Source organism: Dendrobates tinctorius, unplaced genomic scaffold (assembly GCF_039654945.1).
Source record: "Dendrobates tinctorius isolate UK_male_01 unplaced genomic scaffold, ASM3965494v1 ptg000154l, whole genome shotgun sequence".
NCBI classification, from domain to species: Eukaryota; Metazoa; Chordata; class Amphibia; order Anura; family Dendrobatidae; genus Dendrobates; species Dendrobates tinctorius.
The window spans coordinates 6,908,528-6,934,795 of record NW_027361821.1 but is presented as its reverse complement, the minus strand read 5'-3'; positions in this window follow the sequence as shown (position 1 = coordinate 6,934,795).

The following is a 26,268-nucleotide window of genomic DNA, read 5'->3' as shown; positions in this document are numbered from 1 at the left end:
TACTGTCATGGTTTGAACAGGGTTCTTGCCCTGCACTCACAGGGTTAAGTGTGCGTGGCCTCTTTCTGGATCTGGGAGGGGTATTTATACTCACTCTTTACCAGGGTTCTCTGTCAGCTATACTGTTGTTCTGGTGTGTCTGACCCCTGGTGTGCGTGTATTCTGCGTTGCTTGTTTGATTCCCGTGTATGACCCGGCCTGTTCCCTCACTCTGTACTCCGTCTCTCGCTTTGGTACTACTGTCTTCTCCGGTTCTGACCTCCTGGCTTGGCTATCGTTACGCCGTTACAGTTTGTCCCTATTGTACCGTCTATTGCCCGTTCTGGTTTTCTGACCTTTTGCTACGTCCTGACTATCCTTTCTGTCTAAACCCCGTGGTACTGTATTGCTATCTGGTGCTTTGACCCTGGCTTCGTCTGGTTTCTGTCTCTATCTATGCCCCTTGGTAACATTGCCCCGTAGTTACCTTTCTAGGAGTTTCCCTGCAGCTCCTAGATCTGTGGAGCTTAGGCCACGCCCCCAGCAGTCATGTGCTTCAGGTCCTGATACTCTGAAGCACACATCGTCACCGCTGCTGCCCTGCTCCACAGGTATCTGTGAGTACTGTCTTTGTACTCAGGACACCCGCACTGGCACAGTGAGCAAGTGCAGTGCGGTGTTCCTGACAACAGGATCACAAATGATTCTTTCTTTGTGGTAAAACATTGTTTAAAAACCCTCAGGGAAATGTTCTACCTCACAAAAAGAATCAGCTGTGATCCTCTGCTGTAATGTCTGTATACTCTTTTGCTTCCTCCCTTGCCCAGGAGCTGTGGTATGATCAGACCATGATCCTGTATGGTGAGACACAGCCATTACACATCATATAGCATGGGCACATTAATAAGATTATTACAGCACAAAAACATTTAAAATAAACTTTTGTTCATAGGAAAAATTAGTTTATCACAATGCCTGGAATAAATAGTGATATTTATCCCCTGCAATCTTTATTTTAAATGTCAAACCTAAAGTTATCAATGAAAACTAATATAACTTAACTGTGTCCTGATTGAGGCCATTAAAGGTATTCAGCATTTTATAAATATGTAAAGGAAACCAAACCACATTATAGTTAAAGGAATCCATCTGATGGCATTTCAGTCCATTATGGAAAGCATGCAGCTTGTGATACAGCTTCCTTATTAACGCTCAATCGCACCTATGAATAATGCCTAAGCCTTTCATATGTGATACCATGTAATAGAGCATTAAATCTAAGCCTGCATCTGTGTTCTGATATAAAGAATTAATACAAACCCTAATTATTATAATGCTAACAATTATTTATTACCCATCGTTTCACAGACTCTGAATGTAATTAAATCACGGGAACCATCATGAGTACATGAATACATCACTTGAACTATCAGTAAATGAGTACAATGACAGAGCTGAAATCTGTACATGAATACATCACCACACCCATCATCAGTAAACTAATTCATCCCCAGAATCACCATGAGTACATAATTGATCAGAACTAATTTAAGTACATGAATACAAAACCAGAACTACTACTAGAACATCATTATATTACCGGAACCTCCATCAGTAAATTATTAGAGCACCAGAACCAGCATCAGTACATACATCCAGTGCCAGAATCAACAATAATGTAAGAATACAGCACCAGGACCCTATTCAATACATAACTATTACACTATAAGCAGTATAAGTACATGTGTCTTCACAATAGCCCTCCCTTTGTACAGTGTAATCCTTCCCTACAACCTCTACAGTGAAAGTTCCTTGAATATCCAGCTCCACTATCGATCGCTTAACATATTGCTGCATCTACAACACACCAGCAGTGTGAAGAGAAGACCTCATCATGCCGCTGCACATCAGGGCAGGAGACTGATTAATGCTCTTCTGCCCCTGTAGTACTGGCGCTTATATCTTCATGCATGAGATCAAAAGAATCAAATGTAAGGAACAGGAGCGGCATCCAACTTTTTATTGGGTTGCTGAACCAGCTGACACAGCAACAACTAGTTCAGACGAAACAGTAGAAAGCAAATATATTCCTTTCTGACAAGTTTCTAATGTTTCATCCTCCCTGTTAGTAATGGCCAACAAGAAGGAAGATTAGTGAGCAGTGTTAATGAGTCACTGGGACTGCTCACTTTGGTGCCTGTGCTCTGGTTGTCACTCTACTTCTATGCTGAATACAGTGACTGAATAAAGCTTGCTGAAAGGCCACTGTGCAGACAGTTAACAAGCTTTTGCACTGTGGGCACTTCTGGAGCCATCACACCCATGCCAAGTACTGGCATGGCTGTGATTAGCTGGCACATCATGTGACCCTGCCTGTATGAAGGCCGTATCACAGGTTATGTCACCATTCTATTCCTCGTGCGCTGTTAGTGTAGTACTCTGTGTCATATCAGCCTCATGTTGTGTGACATACAGTTTTGCTCAAAAGTTTACATACCATAGCAGAATTTTTGCTTTCTTGGCTCTTTTTCAGAGAGTATGAATGATAACACGAAAATGTTTTCTCCACTCATGGTTAGTCGTTGGGTAATGTCAAACTACTGTGTTGTCTCATAATCATAGAATCATAGAATCATAGAATCGTAGAGTTGGAAGGGACCTCCTGGGCCATCTGGTCCAACCCCCTGCTCAAAGCAGGATTCGCTAAATCATCCCAGTCAGATGTCTGTCCAGCCTCTGTTTGAAGACTTCCATTGAAGGAGAACTCACCACTTCTCGTGGCAGCCTGTTCCACTCATTGATCACTCTAACTGTCAAAAAGTTTTTTCTAATATCTAATCTGTGTCTCTTCCCATTCAGTTTCATCCCATTGCTTCTAGTCTTTCCTTGTGCAAATGAGAATAAAGTTGATCCTTCTACAATGTGACAGCCCTTTAGATATTTGTAGACAGCTATTAAGTCTCCTCTCAGTCTTCTCTTTTGCAAACTAAACATTCCCAAATCCTGCAACCTTTCCTCATAAGACAGGGTTTGCAGACCGGTCACCATTCTGGTCGCTCTTTTCTGAACTTGCTCCAGTTTGTTGATGTCTTTTTTAAAATGTGGTGCCCAAAACTGGACACAATATTCCAGATGAGGTCTGACCAAAGAGGAGTAGAGGGAAATAATGACTTCACGTGATCTAGACTGTATGCTTCTGTTAATACATCCTAGAATTGCATTTGCCTTTTTTGCTGCTGCATCACACTGCTGACTCATATTCAGTCTGTGATCTAATAGTATACCCAAGTCTTTTTCACATGTGCTGTCACTTAGCCCTATTCCTCCCATTCTATATATGCTTTTTTCATTTTTATTGCCCAGATGTAGTACTTTGCATTTCTCCCTGTTAAAAACCATTCTGTTAGTTGCTGCCCACTTCTCCAGTTTATTTAAATCTTTTTGAATCCTCTCTCTCTCCTCTCTAGTATTAGCTATCCCTCCTAGCTTTGTGTCATCAGCAAATTTAATCAGTTTACCCTCAATTCCTTCATCTAAATCGTTGATAAAGATGTTGAACAATACAGGGCCCAGGACAGAGCCCTGTGGTACCCCACTTGAGACATTCTTCCAACTGGATGTGCAGCCATTTACGACCACTCTTTGGGTCCGATCACTAAGCCAGTTATGAATCCACCTAACAGTTGCCTTGTCCATTCCATACTTAGTCATTTTTTCAATAAGGATTGTATGAGAGACTTTGTCAAATGCTTTGCTGAAGTCAAGATATACTATATCTACAGCATTTCCTTGATCCACCCAATCAGTGATACCGTCATAGAAGGAAATTAAGTTAGTCTGACATGACTTATCAGTTACAAACCCATGCTGACTCTGTTTAATCACTTCATTCTTATCCAGGTATTGACATACATGTTGTTTAATAATTTGTTCAAAGATCTTTCCTGGTATAGAAGTCAGACTCACCGGCCTATAGTTGCCTGGGTCCACCTTCTTCCCCTTTTTGAAGATAGGAACAACATTTGCTCTTCTCCAGTCTTCTGGCACTTCTCCTGTTCTCCAAGAATTTTCAAAGATTATGGAGAGGGGTTCAAAAATTTCTTCTGCTATCTCCTTCAGTACTCTGGGGTGTAATTCATCTGGACCTGGAGACTTGAATTCATTTAGGTTAGCTAAGTGTTTCCTCACTATCTTTCTGTTTATAGATATCCTGGATTCTTCTATTCCCTTAATAGGACAGTGAATAACAGTTGATGTTGCATTTCCTTTCTGAGAGAAAACAGATGCAAAATAGGAATTTAAAAGTTCAGCCTTCTCAACATCCTGTCTTACCATTTCATCATTTTCATCCTGTAAAAATACTATAGCATCTTTGACTTTTCTTTTACTTTTGACATATCCCCAAAATCCTTTATTATTGCTTTTGACATCTCTTGCAAGCCTCAGTTCATTTTCAGCTTTAGATAATCTGATTTGTGCCCTGCAGGTTCTGCAGACAGCATTATATTCTTCTTTAGATATGCCTCCCTCTTTCCATTTTATAAACATTTTTTTCTTCCTTTTTAGCATGTGCTTAAGTTCTGTGTTCATCCATCCTGGTTTCCTTAAATGCTTCCTATTCTTCCCTCTTTTCGGAATTGTTAACAACTGTGCATTGAGAATTTCATTTTTCAAGATTTCCCATCCTTCCTGGACATTTTTGTCTTTAAGGATATCCAGCCATTGGATCCCTCCAATTCTCTTTCTGAATCCCTTAAAATCTGCCTTTCTGAAATCTAACCTTGACGTCTGAGTCTTCACAGGTCTTCCACCTCTAGTTATCCAAAATTCTAAAATAGCATGGTCGCTACCTCCTAGGGTCCCAGCCACTTTTACCTCCTCAACCATTTCCTCCCTGTTTATAAGGATTAGATCCAAGGTAGCAGTTCCCCTTGTTTTCTCCCTTACCTTTTGGAAGATAAAGTTGTCAGCAAGAGAGGATAAGAATTTCCTTGACCTGTTAGTTTTGCCTGAGAGAGATTCCCAACAAATGTCTGGATAGTTGAAATCTCCCATGACAACCATGTCATATTTTTTGGAGAACTTGGCCATCTGATGCATAAAGAGTTCATCTATATCTTCGGCTTGCACAACCCAAAACATCCAATTGACCCTGATCACAAGTTTACATACCCTGGTGATTTTGGCTTGATAACATGCTCAGAAGTCGACACAAATGGGTTTGAATTTCTACTAAAGGTAATATCCTCACCTGTGATCTGTTTGCTTGTAATCAGTGTGTGTGCATAAAAGCTGAGTGAGTTTCGGGGATCCAGACAGACTCTTGCATTTTTCATGCAGCCATTGACATTTCTGGATTATGAGTCATGGGAAAGCAAAACAATTGTCAATGGATCTATGGGAAAATGTAGTTGAACTGTATAAAACAGGAAAGGGATACAAAAAGATATCCAATGAATTGATAATGCCAGTCAGCAACATTCAAACTGTGATTGACAAATGGAAAATCAGGGGCTCTGTAAAAACAAAATCATGGTCAGGTAGACTCACAAAAATTTCATCCACAACTCCCAGGAAAATTGTTCAGGATGCAAAGAAAAACCCACAATTAACATCAGCTGAAATACTGGACTCTGGAAAATAGCAGTATGTCTGTTTCAAGATATACAATAAGGAGGCACTTGAAGAAAATGGGCTAAATCTACGAGTCACCAGAAAAAAGCCACTACTGCGCAAATGCCACAAAGTATTTCACCTTCAGTACACAAAAGAGCACAGTGACAAGCCTCAAAACTTCTGGAACAAGGTCATTTGGATTGATGAGACCAAAATTGAACTTTTTGGCCACAACCATAAATGTTACATTTGAAGAGAGGTCAACAAGGCCTATGATCAAAGGAACACCATTCCTACTGTAAAGCACGGAGGTGGTCACTGATGTTTTGGAGATGTGTAAGCTACAAAGGCACATTAAACTTGGTCAAAGTTGAAGGTAAGATGAATGCAGCACGTTATCAGCAAATACTGGAGACAAATTTGCATTTAGTAGCCCGGAAGCTGCGCATGGGATGTAATTGGACTTTACAACATAACAATGATCCAAAACACAAGGCCAACTCGACCTGTCATTGGCTACAGCAGAACAAAGTGAAGGTTCTGGAGTGGCCATGTCAGTCTCCTGACCTCAATATCATTGAGCCACTCTGGGGAGATCTCAAGCTCAAAGTTTATGCTAGACAGCCCATGAATTTACAGGAACTGGAGGCTTTTTGCCAAGAAGAGTGTGAAGCTTTATCATCTGAGAAAATAAAGAACCTCATCTACAACTACCACAAAATACTTCAAGCTGTCAATGATGTTAGAGGAGGCAATACACGATATTAAGAAATAGGGTATGTGTTATGAATGAGTCACCGTAGGAGGCAAAAACAGAAATACTAGCTAAGTCCAGAAAACCAGAGAAGTTGGCAGCTATCGGATTGCAGACCCCTGAACCTATCAACAACAACTAGCAGTAGCCGTGGGGGGTTCCTACGGTGCCCTAGACCCCTCGATCACAGCCGGAGAACTACATAGCCTAAAGACAGAAAGGGAAATCTAAACTGCCCCAGAGCAGACCCCAAAGCAATAGGCAGCCCCCAACATATAATGACGGTGAAGCAAGATGAAAAAACACTCACACAGATAGAAAGATAGGCTGAGCAAATGATGGGGCCCAAGCTAACTAGATAGGACAGGATAGAAAAGCTGCTGTCTGTAATCCGCCAAAACCCTATCAAAACAAGAGCCAACAGCTGATAGGGAAAAAAGCCCTGAAGACGCTAGGCTTCAAAAAGACTATATCAGTACTCAGGCATTTTCTGAAGACAGAGCAAAAAGGAATTCAGCTCACCCCAGCAGGGAATTGCAGAAATCAAGGAAAACAATGCAAAACAAAACCAAAACACAAGTGCAAAAAGTAGAGCAGAAAACTTAGCTTTTGAGGAGCAGGAATCAGACTGGTCTCCTAGAATCCCTCAGAGAGATCACCAGCAAGGCAGAAGGGCGTCGGCTGCCTTATATCCAGTCAGTAATTCCCGTCACCCAGTCATCACCATCCTGCCCAGGTGCTTGGTAATCATCCTCATTGCCTTCCTTCACCAGAAGAGGGAGTTCATCAGACCTCAATGGTGAAGGGGAAAATGAACTCACACCAGGTATGTAAGTTTTTAATCAGGGTCATTTGGATGTTTTGGGTTGTCATGATATAAAAAAAACACAGTAGTTGACAATAAATTGCTTCACCTAACCACTAACCATGAGTGGAGAAAAAGTTTTGGTGTTATCATTCATATCCTCTTAAAAAGGCCAAGATAGCAAAAATTCTGCTGGGGTATGTAACTTTTGAGCACAACTGTATAAGCCTTATGATATGTGTCCAAAAGCCTCCTCCTGTGTGCCATAGCAGCCTTGTTTAAACTCCCCTAAAACACTGTTCCTGTAGGCCATACCTTTGTTGTTTATACTACCGAAACAGCCTGTTCCTGTGTGCCATACCAGCCTTGTGTAGACTGCCCTAACGGTCTGTTGTTAAGTGCCATAAAAGCCTTGTACTCTGTGCCATAAAAGCCTGTTGCTCTGTAGCCAAAAAAATCCTATTGCTCTGTGCCATATAAATCTTGTTCTCTGGTAAAATCATATTGGTCTGCTACATAAAAACCTTGATCTCTGTGGCAAAAAATCCTATTGCTCTGTGCCATATAATCCTTGTACTCTGAAGCATAGATTCCTATTGTTCTGTGACATGTAAACCTTGTGCTCTGAGGCAAAAAAATCCAATTGCTCTATTGCATAAAAAGCTTGCTTTCTGTTGCAAAAAATCACATTGCTTTGTTGTTGCACAAAAAGCTTGTACTCTTTGGGAAAAAAAACTTGTACCATAAAAACTTGTTGCTCTGTGGTATAATAGCATTGAGTAGATGGCCAGAATCCAACCTCTTGACTACAAGTTATTTTTTTAGGGGGAAGATCATAAGAACAGCAAATGGGGTACGTGGACGTGGTGCTAATGGTGGTGATGGAGTAGCTGCTGCAAGGAGAGGATGTAGTCGATCTGCACCTGTTACGTGTCCAACTGCAACACCTTCCTCAGGTAAACGCAGGTGTAGTGCGAATAAAAAAATGGCTATTTTTGAGTCCATATTGAAATATACAGAATGCATTCAGACCATGACAGAGCTGCATTTCTGGTCAAACAGTTACATACAGAGTAAATGACATAACCTCTGTCTGTGGTGGGTTTATCAGACCATTAGCTGCATTTCTGATGTGACAGACAATTGTTGTGAGCTCATTTTCTGGTTCACCTTTGGTGTCCGATGAACTCCCTCTGCTGGTGAAAGGAGGTGGTGAAGCTGATTTGGATGGGAGAGGTCTGCCACCTGAACAGGTGGATTGCGATTGGACATCAGGAATCTCTGAGTGGATATAAGGCAGCCGACGCCCTGTAGGGTTGCTGGTGATTTTCTCCTGCTCTGAGGTCTGGCCTCCAGTTCAGTTCCTGTCTTCTAAAGCTAAGTTTTGCTCTGCTATTGTTCCATGAGATTTTTTTCTGATTTACTTAGTTTTGTGTTCAGCCAGCCCTGGCTGGGGCTGTGCTGAATTTCCATTTTTGTCCCTGATTGGTTTAATCTCTTTTGCTCTGTCCTCAGAATATATTGGAGTGCTGATATAGGGATTTTGAAGTCTAGTGACTTCAGGGCCGTTTTTCCTATCAGACATGTTGGGATATTTTTGGTAGAGTTTTTGCGGATTGCAGCCAGCATCTTTTCTGTCCTGTCCTACCTAGATAGTTGGGCCCCATCGTTTGCTTTGCCTGTCTTTCTGTCTGTGTTTGTGTTTTCATCTTTTTTCACCGACAATACATGTTGGGGGCTGTCTATTGCTTTGGGGTCTGCTCTGGGGCAGTTTAGAGTTCTCCTTTCTTTCTTCAGGCTTATTTAGCTCTCCGGCTGTGACGAGGTGTCTAGGATCATCGTAGGAACGCTCCACGGCTACTGTTAGTTGTTGTGAATAGGATCAGGGGTCTGCAATCTGCTAGTTATCAACCTCTCCGGTTTTCTGGACTTAGCTTGCCTTTTTGTTTTTTCCTCCTCCGGTGACTCATTCATAACAGACAATACTCCCAAGTGACACAATCTTGAGAACTGTTGTTTCACAAATAGTTCTAAGTTTCTATATTTGTCATTGTAAAACATAAAGGTTTATTTAACCTCTGTCTGTGGTGGTTTTATCTAAAACCATGTGGCTTTTATATTGCCAGGGTTTACAACCCATTGTCTGATGATGCCATGTTGTCTGTTTCATCCGATCTTGAAGGCTGGCCACTGGAAGGGTTGGGTGAAGCAAGTTACACATAAGTGTAATTTAGTATATAAGTCCAGAGAAGCATGACTAAGACAGAAGCTCAACTTGGATATCTGTACACATGTACAGTGTTGATACCTGCATAATTGGGGATGCCCATGCAGTGTAGTGAATCTTCCAGGGGTTCTCTGTCTTGGCGTTGCTTCTCTGATATTCCAGACAAATGATGTTTAAAAGCCTCTTGGTGATTGATGATGTGAGTATACTGTATTTAGTTAATATTCATATATACTTAATCATTATATGTATTCAATCTTTATATGTACTTAACCTTTGTATCTTAAAATATACAAAAGTGTACGCAATCATACTACCCAATCATACAATTCCTTTAATTTTGTACATTGAAATAAAACTGCGTTATATCGCAAGTAGTAGCCTTCTTTAAAGCCGTATCTGAAGCTTACTGTTAAAAACTTGGCAATACAGCAGGCGATGGGACATAAAGCATTATATAGTGGACCCCAGTACCGAAGAATGAATGGTGAGGTCAGAACACGTGGAGGGCATGTTAGATTGGATGGCTAAAAGTGTCTCCTTCATATTTTCTTCACCCCAAACCCCTTCAGAAATTGTTCAGTTGACCCTTGAGGATCTTAGTCATCGTTCTTCAACCTCACCCCCTTGCAAATCATCCAAGCAGTCTGAGCTCTAAGTCATGCAGCAGTCTCTTCTGCTGTTTGATGAGTCCAATGGCTGGAGTTCCATGGCCCATCCTCCTGACCATGGACCAAAAATGGAAAAGACAGAGTGCACTGATGTCCAACCACTTGTTCTGTTGGAGCATGATTATGTGGGAGGGTCAGTGCACACAGCCTACTGCTGCATCTTTCAGCAGTGTGCCGACAGTCAAAGATGGCAGGGGTCAGGACTGGGTGGAAGATAATGAGGAGTATGATGAGGTCCTTGACCTCACATGGATCGAGGGCCTCATAGTGACGTATGCAGTTCAGAGGAAGAGAAGGTGGTCACGCTTCTCGATCCGCACAGCAAAAGCGGAAGCAAGGTGGAAAACCACAGCAGCCAGCCCATTGCCAGTATGTCGTCTGCTATTGCCCTCTGTGAAAATGGACTGATCCCCCAAAAGCCAGCTAAAAAGATCTTCCTGGCATAGGATTCTTCACTCAATGTATTGAAGACAAGCAGCAGGTCATTTGCGCATTGCATCAAAGCTCCAAGCAAGGCATAATATTCTAAACCTGGTGCAGAGCATCCTGAAAAACTACATAAGTATGTCTGATTTACTACTGAAAGTGTGTGCATTGTGTCCAAGCTTTTAGCATTCTCACCCTGCTGCTGCTCGCCTGTAGCTTCACTTTTGCCTTTCAGCTCATCAACTTATATGTGATGTATCTACAAGGTGACAACATTTGGCCAAATTTTGTGCAAAGTGTCTCATTCATTTTTCTCTAGCAACCTTCCACGACAGCATAGGAGGAGGTCGTCTCCACACTCTAATGGGGGTCAGGAAGCACGAGAGGTTAAAAGGTCCCTCCCACCTCCCTCTCACCAGTGTCTTTCCTGTCCCCCGTGGGGCATGGAGAAGTCTGGTGTGCTGTCTGGCCAGCTGCTATAGCATACCTGAGGAAAAGTTTCAGAGCCGGGCAGTGGTGGTCGGTGGCGCAGCCTTCCCTCCTCCGTTCTGCTCCCGCCTTCTATTGAATCCGGGACCATTCCTGGCCCTCCCGCGCTCCCCTTTGGGGAGTAAAGCAGGCCAGTGATCCCTGCCGGAGGCCTCCCGCAGCTCTCCGGTATCTCCTCCTCCCCTGCGTGCTGGCGAGACCCGGAGGTGACGTCATGCGAACGGGTCACTTCCAGGGTATATGGAGCTGTCATTGCAGCCCCCAACCTGCTGCCAGCGTGTGGAGCTCGCCGCCGCCTGCTGTGCCTGCTCCAGGACCCAGGGAGGAGGAGGGGGAATCAAACTGACACGCTGAGGGCGGAGTTAACCCGTTATTAACCCGCCGGAAGACGCCGACTGGTAAGGCAAATCCCCTGCTGTCATGGACGGTTCATGATTCATGACCTCGGCCACTAGACTTCATCCAAAGAAACTAATAGCTGTCCCTACATGGGACTTGAATGTGGTACTTATGGGATTCACTCAATCTCCCTTCGAGCCCTTGTCATCCTGTACTTCTCAGCTCCTTACCTGTAAGGTAGCCTTCCTTATAGCAATAACTTCTGTAAGGCGAGTGGGAGAGCTCCAAGCTCTCTCGGTTACGGAACCCTACCTAACTGTTAGAGACGACTCCATAGTGCTCTCTCTTGATCCATCCTTTCTACCGAAGGTTGTGTCTGACTTCCACAGGTCACAGAATATAATCCTTCCTTCACTCTGCCAGATCCCAGCAAACCCTAAAGAGGAGGTGTTTCACACGCTGGATGTAAGACGTGTAGTTCTCCACTACTTGGAGTGTACCAAACCCTATAGAGTCGATCACAACCTATTTATCCATACCTCTGGCCCAAACAAGGGAAAAAAGGTGGCAAAGAACACCATTGCCAACTGGATTAGAAGAGCTATCTCTGAAGCTTACCTGGCGCAAAACATCACTCCCCCTGCAAGGATCAAGGCGCATTCAACGCAATCTACCTCTACTTCATGGGCTGAGAGGGCAGGCGCATCTTCAGAGCAGATTTGTCGGGCAGCAACTTGGTCCTCCCTACATACCTGTACCAAACATTGCAGATAAGACCTTGTATCTAACAGGGATTTAGTCTTTGGCCAAAAAGTTCTTCAGGCCGTTGTCCCCCCCTAGTGCAGTATAGGTTGTTATGCCTCCTATGCTGTCGTGGAAGGTTGCTAGAGAAAATAGAATTAGACTTACCGGTAATTCGGTTTCTAGAAACCTTCCACGACACCACTATATCCCTCCCTGTATTCTTGGACAAATTCTAAGAATCTTAAGGTAACCGGTGCTATGGTAATCAGTTATAAGTCACTGGTGAGAGGGAGGTGGGAGGAACCTTTTAACCTCTCGTGCTTCCTGTCCCCCATTAGGGTGTGGAGACGACCTCCTCCTATGCTGTCGTGGAAGGTTTCTAGAAACCGAATTACCGGTAAGTCTAATTCTATTTTTCTTAATATTCAAAAGCCATATTACTATTCATATTTCATATATTTCACATTGACATGCTTTTGCACGATAGAGTGCAACCTTTTTTTGTATATTGTATTTACAAGGTGGAACTCCAACTTGCATATGCTGGATAGACTGTGCAAGCAGCATCAGGCAATAATGGAGTTTAAGATGCAGCACACATGAGTTGCTCGGCGGAACATCACTTCAACAACAATTAGTGGTCCTTCATGCAGTACATACCTGCTGTGCTGCTCTGCTTTGAATATTTCACCTACATGGTCCACGCTGGTGATGCCGTCATCAGTGTTACTATCCCACTTCTATTTCTGCTTGAAAAAAAACTTTCAGCAATGATGGATGAGGTGGTGGCACATAATGAAGAGGAGAATGAGGACCAGCCAACATTCACACCTTTATCAGACCTGTCATCCCCACATAGCTCGGAGGTTGGTTTCTTGTACCCACAGCAGAATGGTATGCAAAGGTCCAGCCAAGGGACAGTTTTGGAGAATGAGGAGGAGGAGGACATTGAGTAGCCATGTTTCCAGCAGGGTGGCACTCTAAACTGCTAAATGGCATCACTAAAGCATGGATGGGTATATTCTGAGGACACAGACAATACACTTACCAGCGAGGACAGCTTGTCATTGGTTTTGGGCAGCCTGGCACACATGAGTCAATAAATGTTGCTGTGCCTGCAAAATGACTGCTCAGTTGCCTGTATCATAATCAGTTCTGATTACTAGGTTGCCACCCCGCTGCATCCCCAATACAAAGACAACATATCACCCTTATGTAAGCAGAAGACCCCGACCAGGCCTACCTACTCTGTAACGGATCTGTAACTGTCAGGGCTGTCATCCAGGTTTCATGGGGAAAACTTAAGGCCCCAGACCAACCTTTCACCTAGGAGTAGGGAGCGTTGCTAAGATAAAAGGGAAATTAGTTAGATGCTGCGAGAACATGCAGCACGCAGGAGGGCAGTGTCAGGGCTTCTGCGAAAAAGTCAACTGCCAGAGCAGGCCTAAACCAGCAGAGGCTAAAAGCTGCTAACAAAGACTGCCGACAATGACATACCTGGTCCCTGCTGACATCTCTGACCATGAGTTACAGGATGCCCAGTCAAGACATAAGCGTGCATGCACTGACAGGAGAATTGGGATACCCGCTGTGAGGGGTTTCCCTTTGTACCTGAATCAAGTCGCTCGTTGTCCCTGTACGCCGACGGGGGAAAGACTGTGCTCTGTCCGGTTCATTGTTTCCTGACACACCAATCACCGACTGGTTCACGAGGAATCACCGTCACCTCCAGGAGCCAAGACGTCATCTTATCCTGGACTACACCGGACCACGAGGAAACACCACTGACGCCAAAATCCAAAATTCCATCTTTTCCAGGACCATACCGGACCCCTTACATGCCACTGCTTTGGTGCCAACTTCCACATCCTGAACTAGTTGCATTCTTAAGTTGTCGGACTGATATATTTGCTATTCTTGAACTTCCTACCCTATTCTTTACACCCATTTCCCCTGAGTTATGTACCCTGTGTTCCCAGTGGCGGATTATAATGAGGTCAATTTGGGCAGCTGCCCCGTGCCCAGTGGGGTTAAGGGGCCCACAGCCCAGGCCAGTAAATTGCCCCATTATAATCCGCCACCGCGCTGGGCCGGATTATAGGCAGGGCAGGCGGGGCTTCAGCCCCGGGGCCCCCACCACATTCCTGCTGGCTGCTGCAATGGCACTCCATCTTCTCCCCACCTAAAAGTGAGTGACCGTGAGGGCGGCATTATGTGCTCTGCTACCAGCAGCATCTACAAGTAGCGTGAACGCTGATGCTGCTGGTAGCGTGCAAAGGCTTGTGATGAGATAACAGGAGGGAAGGTGTCAGGGCCCCCGATCATGTGACCCCTGTCTCCTCCCCTCCTGTGACCTCATCACAGGTCCTGTGCGCACAGCACAGAGCACTGAGAGCAGCCATGTATGTGGAGTGCGGCTCTGCGGGTGGAGGTCGGTGCTGGAGGCCCCATTATTCTCTATGTGGAGTGCGGCTCTGCGGGTGGAGGTCGGTGCTGGAGGCTCCATTATTCTCTATGTGGAGTGCGGGTGGAGGTCGGTGCTGGAGGCTTCATTATTCTCTATGTGGAGTGCGGCTCTGCGGGTGGAGGTCGGTGCTGGAGGCCCCATTATTCTCTATGTGGAGTGCGGGTGGAGGTCGGTGCTGGAGGCTCCATTATTCTCTATGTGGAGTGCGGCTCTGCGGGTGGAGGTAGGTGCTGGAGGCCCCATTATTCTCTATGTGGAGTGCGGCTCTGCGGGTGGAGGTCGGTGCTGGAGGCCCCATTATTCTCTATGTGGAGTGCGGCTCTGCGGGTGGAGGTCAGTGCTGGAGGCTCCATTATTCTCTATGTGGAGTGCGGCTCTGCGGGTGGAGGTCGGTGCTGTAGGCCCCATTATTCTCTATGTGGAGTGCGGCTCTGCGGGTGGAGGTCGGTGCTGGAGGCCCCATTATTCTCTATGTGGAGTGCGGCTCTGCGGGTGGAGGTCAGTGCTGGAGGCTCCATTATTCTCTATGTGGAGTGCGGGTGGAGGTCGGTGCTGGAGGCCCCATTATTCTCTATGTGGAGTGCGGCTCTGTGGGTGGAGGTCGGTGCTGGAGGCTCCATTATTCTCTATGTGGAGTGCGGCTCTGCGGGTGGAGGTCGGTGCCGGAGGCTCCATTATTCTCTATGTGGAGTGTGGCTCTGCGGGTGGAGGTCGGTGCTGGAGGCTCCATTATTCTCTATGTGGAGTGCGGCTCTGCGGGTGGAGGTCGGTGCTGGAGGCTCCATTATTCTCTATGTGGAGTGTGGCTCTGCGGGTGGAGGTCGGTACTGGAGGCTCCATTATTCTCTATGTGGAGTGTGGCTCTGCGGGTGGAGGTCAGTGCTGGAGGCTCCATTATTCTCTATGTGGAGTGCGGGTGAAGGTCGGTGCTGGAGGCCCCATTATTCTCTATGTGGAGTGCGGCTCTGCGGGTGGAGGTCGGTGCTGGAGGCCCCATTATTCTCTATGTGGAGTGTGGCTCTGCGGGTGGAGGTCAGTGCTGGAGGCTCCATTTTTCTCTATGTGGAGTGTGGCTCTGCGGGTGGAGGTCAGTGCTGGAGGCTCCATTATTCTCTATGTGGAGTGCGGGTGGAGGTCGGTGCTGGAGGCCCCATTATAATCTATGTGGAGTGTGGCTCTGCGGGTGGAGGTCAGTGCTGGAGGCTCCATTATTCTCTATGTGGAGTGTGGCTCTGCGGGTTGAGGTCGGTGCTGGAGGCTCCATTATTCTCTATGTGGAGTGCGGCTCTGCGGGTGGAGGTCGGTGCTGGAGGCTCCATTATTCTCTATGTGGAGTGCGGCTCTGCGGGTGGAGGTCGGTGCTGGAGGCTCCATTATTCTCTATGTGGAGTATGGCTCTGCGGGTGGAGGTCGGTGCTGGAGGCTCCATTATTCTCTATGTGGAGTGTGGCTCTGCGGGTGGAGGTTGGTGCTGGAGGTTCAATTATTCTCTATGTGGAGTGTGGCTCTGCGGGTGGAGGTCGGTGCTGAAGGCTCCATTATTCTCTATGTGGAGTGCGGCTCTGCGGGTGGAGGTCGGTGCTGGAGGCTCCATTATTCTCTATGTGGAGTGCGGCTCTGCGGGTGGAGGTAGGTGCTGGAGGCCCCATTATTCTCTATGTGGAGGTCGGTGCTGGAGGCTCCATTATTCTCTATGTGGAGTGTGGCTCTGCGGATGGAGGTCGGTGCTGGAGGCTCCATTATTCTCTATGTGGAGTGCGGCTCTGAGGGTGGAGGTCGGTGCTGGAGGCTCCATTATTCTCTATGTGGAGTGCGGCTCTGCGGGTGGAGGTCGGTGCCGGAGGCTCCATTATTCTCTATGTGGAGTGCGGCTCTGCGGGTGGAGGTCTGTGCTGGAGGCCCCATTATTCTCTATGTGGAGTGTGGCTCTGCGGGTGGAGGTCAGTGCTGGAGGCTCCATTATTCTCTATGTGGAGTGCGGGTGGAGGTCGGTGCTGGAGGCTCCATTATTCTCTATGTGGAGTGTGACTCTGCGGGTGGAGGTCGGTGCTGGAGGCTCCATTATTCTCTATGTGGAGTGCGGCTCTGCGGGTGGAGGTCGATGCTGGAGGCTCCATTATTCTCTATGTGGAGTGCGGCTCTGCGGGTGGAGGTAGGTGCTGGAGGCCCCATTATTCTCTATGTGGAGTGCGGGTGGAGGTCGGTGCTGGAGGCTCCATTATTCTCTATGTGGAGTGCGGCTCTGCGGGTGGAGGTCGGTGCTGGAGGCTCCATTATTCTCTATGTGGAGTGCGGCTCTGCGGGTGGAGGTCGGTGCTGGAGGCTCCATTATTCTCTATGTGGAGTGCGGCTCTGCGGGTGGAGGTCGGTGCTGGAGGCTCCATTATTCTCTATGTGGAGTGCGGCTCTGCGGGTGGAGGTCGGTGCTGGAGGCTCCATTATTCTCTATGTGGAGTGTGGCTCTGCGGGTGGAGGTCGGTGCTGGAGGCTCCATTATTCTCTATGTGGAGTGTGGCTCTGCGGGTGGAGGTCGGTGCTGGAGGCTCCATTATTCTCTATGTGGAGTGTGGCTCTGCGGGTGGAGGTCGGTGCTGGAGGCTCCATTATTCTCTATGTGGAGTGCGGCTCTGCGGGTGGAGGTCGGTGCTGGAGGCTCCATTATTCTCTATGTGGAGTGCGGCTCTGCGGGTGGAGGTAGGTGCTGGAGGCCCCATTATTCTCTATGTGGAGGTCGGTGGTGGAGGCTCCATTATTCTCTATGTGGAGTGTGGCTCTGCGGGTGGAGGTCGGTGGTGGAGGCTCCATTATTCTCTATGTGGAGTGTGGCTCTGCGGGTGGAGGTTGGTGCTGGAGGCTCCATTATTCTCTATGTGGAGTGCGGCTCTGCGGGTGGAGGTCGGTGCTGGAGGCTCCATTATTCTCTATGTGGAGTGTGGCTCTGCGGGTGGAGGTCAGTGCTGGAGGCTCCATTATTCTCTATGTGGAGTGTGGCTCTGCGGGTGGAGGTTGGTGCTGGAGGCTCCATTATTCTCTATGTGGAGTGCGGCTCTGTGGGTGGAGGTCGGTGCTGGAGGCTCCATTATTCTCTATGTGGAGTGCGGCTCTGTGGGTGGAGGTCGGTGCTGGAGGCTCCATTATTCTCTATGTGGAGTGCGGCTCTGCGGGTGGAGGTAGGTGCTGGAGGCCCCATTATTCTCTATGTGGAGGTCGGTGCTGGAGGCTCCATTATTCTCTATGTGGAGTGCGGCTCTGCGGGTGGAGGTCGGTGCCGGAGGCTCCATTATTCTCTATGTGGAGTGCGGCTCTGCGGGTGGAGGTCGGTGCTGGAGGCTCCATTATTCTCTATGTGGAGTGTGGCTCTGCGGGTGGAGGTCGGTGCTGGAGGCTCCATTATTCTCTATGTGGAGTGTGGCTCTGCGGGTGGAGGTCGGTGCTGGAGGCTCCATTATTCTCTATGTGGAGTGCGGCTCTGCGGGTGGAGGTCGGTGCTGGAGGCTCCATTATTCTCTATGTGGAGTGCGGCTCTGCGGGTGGAGGTAGGTGCTGGAGGCCCCATTATTCTCTATGTGGAGGTCAGTGGTGGAGGCTCCATTATTCTCTATGTGGAGTGTGGCTCTGCGGGTGGAGGTCGGTGGTGGAGGCTCCATTATTCTCTATGTGGAGTGTGGCTCTGCGGGTGGAGGTTGGTGCTGGAGGCTCCATTATTCTCTATGTGGAGTGCGGCTCTGCGGGTGGAGGTCGGTGCTGGAGGCTCCATTATTCTCTATGTGGAGTGTGGCTCTGCGGGTGGAGGTCAGTGCTGGAGGCTCCATTATTCTCTATGTGGAGTGTGGCTCTGCGGGTGGAGGTTGGTGCTGGAGGCTCCATTATTCTCTATGTGGAGTGCGGCTCTGTGGGTGGAGGTCGGTGCTGGAGGCTCCATTATTCTCTATGTGGAGTGCGGCTCTGCGGGTGAAGGTCGGTGCCGGAGGCTCCATTATTCTCTATGTGGAGTGCGGCTCTGCGGGTGGAGGTCTGTGCTGGAGGCCCCATTATTCTCTATGTGGAGTGTGGCTCTGCGGGTGGAGGTCAGTGCTGGAGGCTCCATTATTCTCTATGTGGAGTGCGGGTGGAGGTCGGTGCTGGAGGCTCCATTATTCTCTATGTCGAGTGTGGCTCTGCGGGTGGAGGTCGGTGCTGGAGGCTCCATTATTCTCTATGTGGAGTGCAGCTCTGCGTGTGGAGGTCGATGCTGGAGGCTCCATTATTCTCTATGTGGAGTGCGGCTCTGCGGGTGGAGGTCGGTGCTGGAGGCTCCATTATTCTCTATGTGGAGTGCGGCTCTGCGGGTGGAGGTCGGTGCTGGAGGCTCCATTATTCTCTATGTGGAGTGCGGCTCTGCGGGTGGAGGTAGGTGCTGGAGGCCCCATTATTCTCTATGTGGAGTGTGGCTCTGCGGGTGGAGGTCGGTGGTGGAGGCTCCATTATTCTCTATGTGGAGTGTGGCTCTGCGGGTGGAGGTAGGTGCTGGAGGCCCCATTATTCTCTATGTGGAGGTCGGTGGTGGAGGCTCCATTATTCTCTATGTGGAGTGTGGCTCTGCGGGTGGAGGTCGGTGGTGGAGGCTCCATTATTCTCTATGTGGAGTGTGGCTCTGCGGGTGGAGGTTGGTGCTGGAGGCTCCATTATTCTCTATGTGGAGTGCGGCTCTGCGGGTGGAGGTCGGTGCTGGAGGCTCCATTATTCTCTATGTGGAGTGCGGCTCTGCGGGTGAAGGTCGGTGCCGGAGGCTCCATTATTCTCTATGTGGAGTGCGGCTCTGCGGGTGGAGGTCTGTGCTGGAGGCCCCATTATTCTCTATGTGGAGTGTGGCTCTGCGGGTGGAGGTCAGTGCTGGAGGCTCCATTATTCTCTATGTGGAGTGCGGGTGGAGGTCGGTGCTGGAGGCTCCATTATTCTCTATGTGGAGTGTGGCTCTGCGGGTGGAGGTCGGTGCTGGAGGCTCCATTATTCTCTATGTGGAGTGCGGCTCTGCGGGTGGAGGTCGGTGCTGGAGGCTCCATTATTCTCTATGTGGAGTGCGGCTCTGCGGGTGGAGGTCGGTGCTGGAGGCTCCATTATTCTCTATGTGGAGTGCGGCTCTGCGGGTGGAGGTAGGTGCTGGAGGCCCCATTATTCTCTATGTGGAGTGCGGGTCGAGGTCGGTGCTGGAGGCTCCATTATTCTCTATGTGGAGTGCGGCTCTGCGGGTGGAGGTCGGTGCTGGAGGCTCCAGTATTCTCTATGTAGAGTGTGGCTCTACGATTCGTGACCCCGTCACGTGACGAGGGGGGCCCACAGAGTCTGAACTGCCCCGGGCCCTGGCTACCCTTAATCCACCCCTGTGTGTTCCTTTATACTGTTTTGCCTGTCTTATCCCTGTGAGGCATATACTTGTTAAACTAAACCCCATGTTAACCCTTGCTCTGCCTCAGACCTGTTACTGCATCTTGCAACCTGCTCACACTTTCTTCAGTCCTTGGAGTGGAATGAAAAAATGCACTAATACAAGCACACGCTGGTGGAGAAACTACTGATGCCTTTCCTACCTGACAGTGGATTCTCAGTAGAAAAATAATGCAGAGACAGAGGCAGAGGAAGAAATCACCAATGCAGCTGGGGCACTACGAGCACCTAAGGAGGAAGGTTTAGCATGACCGAAATGTTGAAATACTTCTTCCAAATGCCACAGCATCAAGCACCACCATCTGATGCGGTTCATTTCAGTTGGAGGCAGCATTCCACAACAAGCTGGAAGAGTACATGTCCACACGACTTCACGTTGTAACTGATGGGTATGACCCATTTAACTTTTGGTTCTTTAAATTGGACACATGAACTGAGTTTGCTTTTTACCCCTTGGAGGTGCTGGCCTCTTCTGCGGCAAATGTACAGACAAAACTTGTGTTTAGCAAGTACCTCAGCCTCTTGGTTCAAGATAATACTTTGCTTTTGCATTTAGTTTCTGTTATTTTCATTAGTTCCCCTTAAAAAATAGCCCAAAAATTTAAAAATAACCAAGGAGAAAATAAAACAGTTTTGATAACCCCTACTTTGACTGTTAAACCTACATGTCATCTACTTCATCCTCTATTTGGACCTCGTCTCCTCATTCAAGATAGTACTTTGTTTTTGTATTTAATCTCTGTTCTTTTGATTAGCTACATAATCACTTAATCTCCGTTCCTCCCAAGACCTCCTCCTCTCCTTCCCACTTATTCATTCCTCATCCGAACACCTCCAAGACTTCTCACAAATATCCCCCATCCTATGCAATTCTGTGCCCCAACACGTCTGCTTATGCACCACATTCAGATCCTTCAGTTGGAATTTGAATACCCAACTCTTCAAGAAAGTTTTCAACCTGCAATGACCATGCAGCCACCTCAGCACCTGTGGAGCTACAGTAACCCCCAATCCACTGTCTCCTTTTAAATCATCCTATAGGTCGTAAGCCAGCAAAGGTAGGATCCTCTTCCTCCTGTATGATTTTATCATTGTATCATTGTTCGTTTGCTTACTGTAAGTTGTATCTGTATTTTGTATGTAACCCCTTCTCATGAATGGCACCATGGAATCAATGATGCTATATATATGTAAATAATAATAATAAAAAATTCCCTTTAAAAAAAGGGTTGGCTACCTCCTACCTGGACTGTTATATCTAAATCACAATGTGTACCTCAACCTTGACTTGACTCAGCACATTCACCTCCACCTTCATTTGGACCTCGTTGTTCAAGATTATTTTTTGTATTTTATTTTAAGTCATTGGCCTATCCCCATTTGTAGAGGGTTGCAACAACCTTCTACCACCCTCTAACAATAGAACCACTGTAAGTAATTTCCCTATCCACATTTGTTTGCAGGACAGCAATTGTCCTGCTCTTACCCCCATTTTACTTTTTTTTTTTGCAGCACTTTACCCTTTACTGCCACCATTTTACAGCGCAAAAATTTCAGGCACCTTTTGTCTCTTGGGGTGAAATTTTAAGCAGTCTTACGTGTATAAGATATAAATAAGGGTAACTCGCTAAGAAAAAACCCTTTAAAATATAACTTTTTCTAAGTTAATTAAAAAGTCAACTAATAAACCCACAATAAGGTGAAAGTGCAATGTGAAAAAGGAAATATAGATATGGGAGGAGGAAGCTAGTATAACCAGAAGGCAGGGTGGTATATTGTGTAGAAATCTAGCCCAAAAACCTTGAGTAAATTGCAGTGGTGTACTTAATTTTCACTGCTAAAGATATTACGTGTCGCCATACATAGGTTAAATGTAAATATACAGTAGAATAGGAGGCAACCATTAATCCTACACCATAACACCTCATCAGTGGACGTAGTATAGATAGTAGCTCAGGGAACCAAGAAATGCTGCTTGAACTACCCTCATAACTCGTTAAAGTATCCTAATATCCCAGTGCCTACATTAACTGTGTTGTCATAGATAGTCAATCATACTCAGCAGAGATGAAGAAAGGGGTGAGCTGACCCTAAGATGGCGAGAATTGGTGCCCTGGCTTGTGCGTCAGCTGTTCCTGTGCTCCTGTATGGCCCCTCACCAGACGTATAGGATGAAAAAGAGGGCCAGTTCGCCTGTATATTTTACTGACAATATTTGCTGTCATTGGTAAGGTTTTCAATGCAATGAGAAGGATCTAAACCAAAACAAGAGACTAGATGTCACAGAGATAGCACACAAGGGCAAGCACACATACATGCATATTAACCACAATGTGGGTGCACATAGAATACACAGTATATGAAATTTTAATCAACTTCTGTGGGGATATTGTTCCCCATGCTCTGAGGCTCACATTTTTAAAAATCTTATGTGGGGGTGTTGTTCCTCATGCTCTGTGGGTGAAATTTGAATCAACTTCTTTGGGGGCACTGTGCTCCCTCGTACTGGTGTCTTGTCTCCAAGAGGCCACCATACTCTTGAGCAGTGGCGGATTATAATGAGATCAATTTGGGCAGTTGCCCCGGGCCCAGTGGGGTTAAGGGGCCCACAGCCCAGGCCAGTAAATTGCCCCATTATAATCCGCCACCGCGCAGGGCCGGATTATAGGCAGGGCAGGCGGGGCTTCAGCCCGGGGGCCCCCACCACAAGAGCTTCTAAGGGGGCCCCCACCACATTCCTGCTGGCTGCTGCAATGGCACTCCATCTTCTCCCCACCTAAAAGTGAGTGACCGTGGGGGCGGCATTATGTGCTCTGCTACCAGCAGCATCTACAAGTAGCGTGAACGCTGATGCTGCTGGTAGCGTGCAAAGGCTTGTGATGAGATCACAGGAGGTAAGGTGTCAGGGCCCCCGATCATGTGACCCCTGTCTCCTCCCCTCCTGTGACCTCATCACAGGTCCTGTGCGCACAGCACAGAGCACTGAGAGCAGCCATGTATGTGGAGTGCGGCTCTGCGGGTGGAGGTCGGTGCTGGAGGCTCCATTATTCTCTATGTGGAGTGCGGCTCTGCGGGTGGAGGTCGGTGCTGGAGGCTCCATTATTCTCTATGTGGAGTGCGGCTCTGCGGGTGGAGGTCGGTGCTGGAGGCCCCATTATTCTCGATGTGGAGTGTGGCTCTGCGGGAGGAGGTCGGTGCTGGAGGCTCCATTATTCTCTATGTGGAGTGTGGCTCTGTGGGTGGAGGTCGGTGCTGGAGGCTCCATTATTCTCTATGTGGAGTGCGGCTCTGCGGGTGGAGGTCGGTGCTGGAGGCTCCATTATTCTCCATGTGGAGTGCGGCTCTGCGGGTGGAGGTCGGTGCTGGAGGCTCCATTATTCTCTATGTGGAGTGCGGCTCTGCGGGTGGAGGTCGGTGCTGGAGGCCCCATTATTCTCTATGTAGAGTGTGGCTCTGCGGGTGGAGGTCGGTGCTGGAGGCCCCATTATTCTCTATGTAGAGTGTGGCTCTACGATTCGTGACCCCCGTCACGTGACGAGGGGGGCCCACAGAGTCTGAACTGCCCCGGGCCCTGGCTACCCTTAATCCACCCCTGCTCTTGAGCCATTGATGTCATGCACCTCATCCAAGAACATGCATCTACCAGGAATGCCACTGGTTGAGGACATCTACGAGGACAGGCTTCCTTAAAACCCACCTGTGCACACTCTTATGGTGTAAAATTAGAGATCATCCTACTTGGATTAATATTCAGAGTACCTTTTTAATCTACTTTACACCTGTGGATGGATGCATTTAGCTACCTGCCGTTCAAGCTCCTATTATATTACACCAGTGGTCATTCCAGGCTTATTCACTGGACTTTTATGTTTTCATACCCCCCATATGGAAGGAGACAGAATTCACTACTAATATAGGTAAACCCAGCTGTCCATCTTTTAGACACTAGATTTACCTTGGATATATATAACATATATAGATTTGTTTTCATTTGTTTTGTATGTGTAACATGTAATATGTTTTTCTACGCACACTTCAATATGGAGTGTTTTATAGTTAGCAGTAGCACGGTTATCTATTTTTTGCTCAGTTGTTTCAAATTATGTTTTTATGAAACCTGTCAGTTTACAGTTTGTAAAACTAGATGGAGGCCTGATACTATCACATCGGGAGGGCGGTAATGTCACAATGGGGGCAGGCTTTGCAATCTTGAGAATCTTTCCCCCTATGTGCTCACCCACATATCCACTCTCTCTTTCTCCATGTGCTGACTTCTCCCATCTGTGCTCTCTACTTTGACCTGTCTACCCCACGTGCTATCCACCTTGTCATGTTTCTGCGGTAACTTGGATAGCCGTCCTTTTCCTTGATGGTATATTGTTTTTTTTATGTTGGCGTTGATATTTTAAAGGGGTTTTCCCAAGAACGAAAGTTCATTTTAACACCTTAACGACTGCCGATACGCCTTTTAACAGAGGTAGTTAAGGGTACTTAAACCACAGCGTCATTAATTAACGGCGCTGTGGAAAAACTGTATAGCACCCCTGGGGTAGCCGAGACCCCAGAGAACATAATTCGGGTAGGTTTTTACCGATCCTGCTTTTGCGATCACCGTTATTAACTGATTTTGCATTTAATTTATCTCTCCTCTGATGTGATCGCACATCAGATGAGAGAGAAATTGGATCCCGACCCCCCGTTACCTCCCGGTGGTCCTCATGCCTTCTTCCTACTCCAGTGGGTGCCACCATCTTCGTCTGGGAAGAAAATGACGGGCGCATGCGCAGTGCGCACGCCAAATATGCCAGCCGGTAGATTCCATTCATTCATTCAATGTGCATTTTGATCACTGAGATAGTTTCTCACAGTGATCAAATAAAAAAAATAGTACATAACCCCCCCATATCACCCCCTTAGTTAGGGAAATATAATGAAATAAAAAAAAATATTTATTTTCATTTTTCCCTTAGGGTTAGAATTAGGGTTAGGGTTAGAATTAGAGTTAGGGTTGGAATTAGGGTTAGGGTTGGAATTAGCATTAGGGTTAGAATTAGGGTTAGATTTATGGTTACAGTTAGGATTAGGGTTAGGGTTGGGATTAGGGTTAGGATTAGGGTTAGAGATTGAGATTAGGGTTAAGGTTGGGATTAGGGTTAGGGATTAGCATTAGGGTTAGGGTTGATATTAGGGTTAGGGTTGGGATTAGGGTTAGGGGTGTGTTGGGGTTAGAGTTGGAGCTAGAATTGAGGGGTTTCCACTATTTACCAACTTTGGGGTCTAATTTCTCCTGTTACCCTTGGGAAAATAAAAAAATTGGGGGCTAAAACATCACTTGTGGAAAAAAAAGATTTATTATTTTCACGGCTCTGCGTTATAAACTTCTGTGAAGCACTTGGTGGTTCAAAGTGCTCACCACACATCTAGATAAGCTCCTTGGGGGTCTAGTTTCCAAAAGGGGTCACTTGTGGGGGGTTTCTACTGTTTAGGCACATCAGGGGCTCTGCAAATGCAACATGACGTTCGCAGAACATTCCATCAAAGCCTGCATTCCAAAATGGTGCTCCTTCCCTTCCGAGCTCTCCCATATGCCCAAACAGTGGTTCCCCCCACATATGGGGTATCAGCGTACTCAGGAAAAATTGCACAACAACTTTGGTGGTCTAATTTCCCCTGTTACCCTTGGGAAAATAAATAGCTGGCTAAAAAATCATTTTTGAGGAAAATATAAGATTTTTTACTTTCACGGCTCTACGTTATAAACTTCTGTGAAGCACTTGGAGTTTCAAAGTGCTCACCACACATCTAAATAAGTTCCTTAAGGGGTCTAGTTTCCAAAATGGGATCACTTGTTGGGGGTTTCCACTCTTTAGGCACAACAGGGGCTCTCCAAATGCAACATGTGGGACACTGTCCCACATAAAAGATTGGTAAGTAGTGTTGAGCGATACCATCCGATATGGTGAAATATCGGATCGGATTGGATAGGCCCGATACAAAAAAGTATCGGGTATCGCCGATTCCGATACCGGAAGTCCCATTCAAGTCAATGGGACAGAAATATTGGAATGAAAAAAAACCCTTTCTTTACTTGCACATCCAGTTCAGGAGGGGGGAAGAGTGAGGGCAGTGCGTGGGCGGACACTGTGCGTGTCTGTGTGTGTGGGCGGGTTCTGTGCAGGCCTGCCGGGGGTCTGTATGGGCCTGCCGGAGGCTTGTGCCGGCTGCCGGGTGTCTGTACGGGCCTGCCGGGGGCTTGTGCCGGCTGCCGGGGTCTGTATGGGCCTGCCGGGGGCTTGTGCTGGCTGCCGGGGGTCTGTACAGGCCTAC